The sequence below is a fragment of the Nycticebus coucang genome, chromosome X, assembly GCF_027406575.1.
Source record: "Nycticebus coucang isolate mNycCou1 chromosome X, mNycCou1.pri, whole genome shotgun sequence".
NCBI lineage: Eukaryota > Metazoa > Chordata > Mammalia > Primates > Lorisidae > Nycticebus > Nycticebus coucang.
Window position 1 is genome coordinate 124,991,429 of NC_069804.1, and position 5,268 is coordinate 124,996,696.

Genomic DNA, 5,268 nt, shown 5'->3' on the forward strand with positions numbered 1-5,268 from the left:
ACATCTGCCCCTCTCCTCGGCAGGCACCATGTTCCTGCCCTCCTCTGGCACTGCCGCATTCTTGGCTGGCAGTGGATCCGGGAGCACTGGCGGCCCCTGTACGTGTTGTGGCACGCAAAGCAGGGCATGATCTCTTGTCTGGAGATTGAAGCGGAGAACCACTACTGGCTGAGTGTGGCTTACACGACTGCCGAGCAGGAGGAGTAAGGCCATGCCGCCTTGCACAAGGTGCAGGCCTTTGAGGCCGTCAAGATGGCCACCATTTCCAAGTCCCCCCCAACCCCACACAGATTTGTTGCAGACCAGCTCAAACATCTCAGTGTCATCAAGAAATGGTCCTAACCCTGATCTGTCACCCCTTGATTTTGTGTGTCACGGGGCTGCCCTGTCTTGCCTGCTCCTGGAACTGAAAGACTAGCCTTCCTTTACTGTGAGCCTTTGGACCAATCATTAAAACGAACTAGACAGTGAAAAAAATAAAAAGAAAGAAAGAAATTACTAGAAGTAGACTCAGATCTCTGGATTCCTACCCTATTGTTCTTTGTACTACTTTGACTTTATTTTATTTTGGGGGTTTTTGGCCAGGGCTGAATTTGAACCCTCCAACTCTGGTATATGGGGCCAGTGCCCTACTCCTTTGAGCCACAGGCGGCGCCTTTTTTTTTTTTCTTTTAGAGACAGAGTCTCACTTTGTCACACTTGGTAAAGTGTTGTGATGTCACAGCTCACAGCAGCCTCCAGCTCTTGGGCTTAAGCGATTCTCTTGCCTCAGCCTCCCAAGTAGCTGGGACTATAGGTGCCGGCCACAATGCCTGGCTGTTTTTTTGTTGCAGTTGTCATTGTTGTTTAGCTGGCCTTGGCTGGGTTCGAACCCTCCAGCCATAACTACTGTGCTACGAGCGCCGAGCCTTTGTACTTCTTCACATTATTTTTATTTATCCCAGAAAGATAGAGAAAGTCTACATAATTGAGACACAATTGGACATTGCTTAGAATCCTTAGATGCCAGGAAGCAGCGTAAGGAAACTGAATGTCTGAGGGTGATTAGATGGAGGTGAGAAGGGGCTATAAAAATGAGAAATGGAAAGTTGGCTAAATTAAAAATCAAGCCTAAATATTTCAGAAAACCCTATCTATCTCTCATAGACTTGATACATGAATGTATTTGGCTAACTCTTTGAAAGCCTAATAAAAGAAAGTAATACATATCATTCTTCTTGAACCATGACCATGAAAAAAACGTAAGTTTTCTCCATGATTATAGTTTTCAATTATGAAATTTTCTTTGTTTCAGATAACAAAGATTCCAGGTCTATTTGTTTACTAAATAGTTGTTTCCTGCACGACAGGGCTCATTGTAAAATGTAACAGTTGTCTGGAATTTGGGTATATCTGGCATAAAGTTTCAAAACTCCAATAAATTATTTCGGGTTGTCCTGTGTAGAGCCAAAACAATCCTGTGTAATGATGATGGGGCTGCTGCTGGGTGTTTTGTAGCTTTTTGTGCTCAATGTGGCACATCTACAAACATGCCCCTAATTGTTTCTCATAACAAACCTATAAGGTATGTATGATTAATTATGATGAGATGAAAAGAAAAAAACAGTTAAAATGTATGGCCAGAATCATGTATCTCCCAGTATTAGCCAGCCTCACACCAGTGCTATGGTAACTTGTTAAGAGAACCAAAAAGATACTCTGTGTGAAAGAGAGCTGTGTAGGTCCCTGGCGTCAAGCTGGACTGTACTATTCATTCAGTCATTCTCCTTTTCAATAGCTTTTGTGTGTCTTTAATGTGTAACTTTAAAACACTTTGCTAATATATGCATGCAATGAAATGATAGAGTATTGTAAAAAATAAACAGGATCTCAACCTGGGGAGCTTGCATCCTAGTGAGACACAGAAACTTAAATAATTAAAGAAATAAGAGAAATATAGATGCACATTTTGAAAAAAAAATGTGCCATCAAAGTATATATGTGGTTGTTTGTGTTTAGCAGGGAATCCCAGCAATCTGGGAGTTTGAGCTTGCTGTGAGCTAGGCTGATGCCATGGCACTCTAGCCTGGGTGATAGTGAGATTCTGTCTCTAAATAAGTAAATAAATAAAATAGAATGTCTAGGAAAAATCTCTCAGAGGAAACCTGGAAAATGAAAAGGAGTGAGCCACAGAAGGAATGGCAGGAAAAAGGCACAAAGCAGAGGGCAAATCAAATACAAAGCAACTGAAGTGGGAAAACGCTGGTGTTTTAGAGCCAAAAATGCATCAGTGTTGTTGGATTGTCATTCATGGCAGAGAGTAATATTACATGATCTCAAAGTAGTAGTCAGGTATGAGAGGGCCTTGCATTCCATTATCAAGTGTTTTGATGTTCTAAGAATCACTATCTTGAAATAGCAATAAAAAATTCCAAAATAATGCAGAAAGAGGTCCTGTGTACCCTCCATCCACTTTTCCCCAGTAGTAACATACTGCATAACCATAGCATAACAATAAAACTAGAAATAAAACAATAAACTAGAAAACCAATATTAGTACAATGTTATTTAGACAAGCTTATTGACAAGCTATCCTGGGGCTATCGTCGCAACATGGTGATGTCTGAGGTGTTAAAAGAACCCCAGATCATTACGGAATTGGTTCACTCAGCAACTTAGGGAGGCAACTGTCTTCTGAACATTGGACCAACTAAAGATGGATTGATTGTTCCCTTCTTCCAAGAAAGGCTTCTTGTGGTTTTGGAAGTGGCTGAGCATCAATGGGGAAGCTATCTATGCCTCCAAACCATGGAAGGTGCAATCGGAGAACATGATGTCTGTATGGTATACCTCAAAAGGATCACATGTTTATGCCGTTTTTCTGCACTGGCCAGAAAATGGAATCTTAAATCTTGCATTCCCTGTTACTACCTCAACTACAACGATAATGATGTTAAGAATCCAAGAAGATCTGAAGTGGCCCACAAATCCAGCAAAGGTCTCCTCATCAATCTGCCCCAGTTGCCACCCTCTGCTCTCCCAGTACAGTTTGCTTGGACTGTAAAGCTGACAGGAGTGAAGTGATATTTGAGTTCAAGAGGAAGAGGATACCCCTGCTGTTTGCTGCTTCAATTTCCTCTGTGGTACCATCATTGTAATAAAACAACCTCTCTTCTCCACTCAGAGATGGCTTTTCCAATACATTTTAATCAAAGGAACTGAGTGCATTACACTGACGCCTTAATCAAGCAAAAATCTAAGGTCTATGGCTGGTATCTCTATCTGTCAGCCAAAGAAGGGATTAAACAGCTAAACTAAGAAAAAAAAATGCTTATTTAGATTTCTCCAGTAGACGGTCTTTTAACTTATGATGGTTCAACTTACAAATTTTTGACCTTATGATGGTACAAAAGTGATCTGCATTCAGTAGAAACCATACTTTGAATTTTAAATGGTGATCTCCTGGGTAGCAATATGTGGTCCTAGATTCTCTCACAATGCTGGGCAGTGGCAGGGAGCTGCTGCTCCCAGCCAACCATGCAATCATGAAGGTAATCTACTGATATTCCATAGGATAATGCGTTGCCAGATGATTTTGCCCAACTATAGCTTAATGGAAGTGTTCTGAGCATGTTTAAGGTAGGGTAGGCTAAGCTATGACATTTGGTCAGTTAGGTGTATTAAATGCATTTTTGACTTGATAAAAATTTCAACTTATGATGCGTTTATTGGAACATAACTTTGTTGTAAGTTAAGGAGCATTCATATTGCACACACTCGTGTGTGTGTGTGTAATTGTATGCAATTTTATTAGATAAATAGATAACAATCAATATCCAGGCCGGGCGCAGTAGATACTTATGAAAACTTAAGATAGTTTTTCTTTCAGAGCCAGGCATGGTGGTGCACACCTGTAATCCCAGCACTCTGGGAGGCCGAGGTAGGTGGATTGCTTGAGGTCATGAGTTTCAGACCAGCCTGAGCAAGAGCAAGACCCCCTTCTCTTAAAAAAAAGAATAGCCAGGCTTTGTGGAGGGTGCCTGTAGTCCCAGCTACTTGGGAGGCTGAGGCAAGAGCATCACTTAAGCTCAAGAGTTTGAGGTGGATGTGAACTATGATGTGACGGCACTCTATCCAGGGTGACAAAGTGAGACTTTGTCTCAAAAAAAAAAATATATATATATATGTATATATCAACACACAGGACTGTTTTATTGCCACAAGAATCCATTGAGCTATCCATTTATAGCCACATCCACTCCCTACTCTCTCCACGAAGCCTTATTCCCTGGCAAACCACGAATAAAGTCTCTAGCCTTATAATTTTGTCATTTTGAGACTATTACATAAGTGGATTCACACAATATGCAATTTTTTGAGACTGGCTTTTTTTATCAGCATAATTCCCTTGAGATCCTTCCAATGTTGTATGTGTCAATAGTTTGTTCCTTTTTGTTGCTGAACAGAATTCCATAGGATAGATGTTTTATCCACTTTCCTACTGCAGGGAATTGGGGCTGATTCCAGTTTTTAGCTATTATGAGTAAAGCTGCTATGAATATTCATATACAGGCTTTTAAAAATAAATTTTTCTTTTCTCTGGGATTAATGTTGCTGGATTATATAGTAATTGCAGTTTTAGTTTTATAATAAACTGCCAAACTATCTTCCAGAGTGCCTATACTATTTTCATTTTCACTACCAATGTATGCCTTAACCAGTTTCTTTGTATTCTCTTTACATGTGCTGTCGAAGCGAGCACATTCTTTGTATTCTCTTAAGCATTTGGTGTTATCACTATTTTTTGGTTTTGCTATTATAAAAAATATGCTAAAATATCTCATCATGGTTTCAAACCACATTTCCCTATTGGCTGGTGATGTTGAACACCTTTCTGTGTGCTTATTGGTTACATGTCTCTTTATGTCTTGCCCATTTTCTGATTTTATGATTGAGTGTTGATAGTTCTTTATTCTGGACATCATTCCTTTTTCAAATATGTGGTTTGCAACTATTTTCTCCCAGTCTATAAGGTTCTTTCCCTCATCTTCACAGGGTCTTTCACAGAGCAAAAGATTTTAATTTTGATGAGATCCAATTTATCAATTTTTCCTTTTATAGATTATGCTTGTAGTATCATGTCTAAGAATTCTTCATCAGGGTCTTTGTGCCAAAGATATTCTCATATTTTATTTTCTAAAAGCTTTATAGTTTTCAAGATTACATTTAAACCAGTCATACATTTTGAATTAATTTTTGTATAAGATGTGATAAGATGTGAGGTTTAGT

The 5,268-nt window shown here is 39.5% G+C and overlaps 1 pseudogene; it reads left to right on the forward strand.

The window, feature by feature from the left end:
• The first annotated feature begins 211 nt into the window (after window positions 1-211).
• Window positions 212-3,109, forward strand: LOC128577003 (tissue alpha-L-fucosidase-like; annotated as a pseudogene).
• The last annotated feature ends 2,159 nt before the right edge of the window (window positions 3,110-5,268 follow it).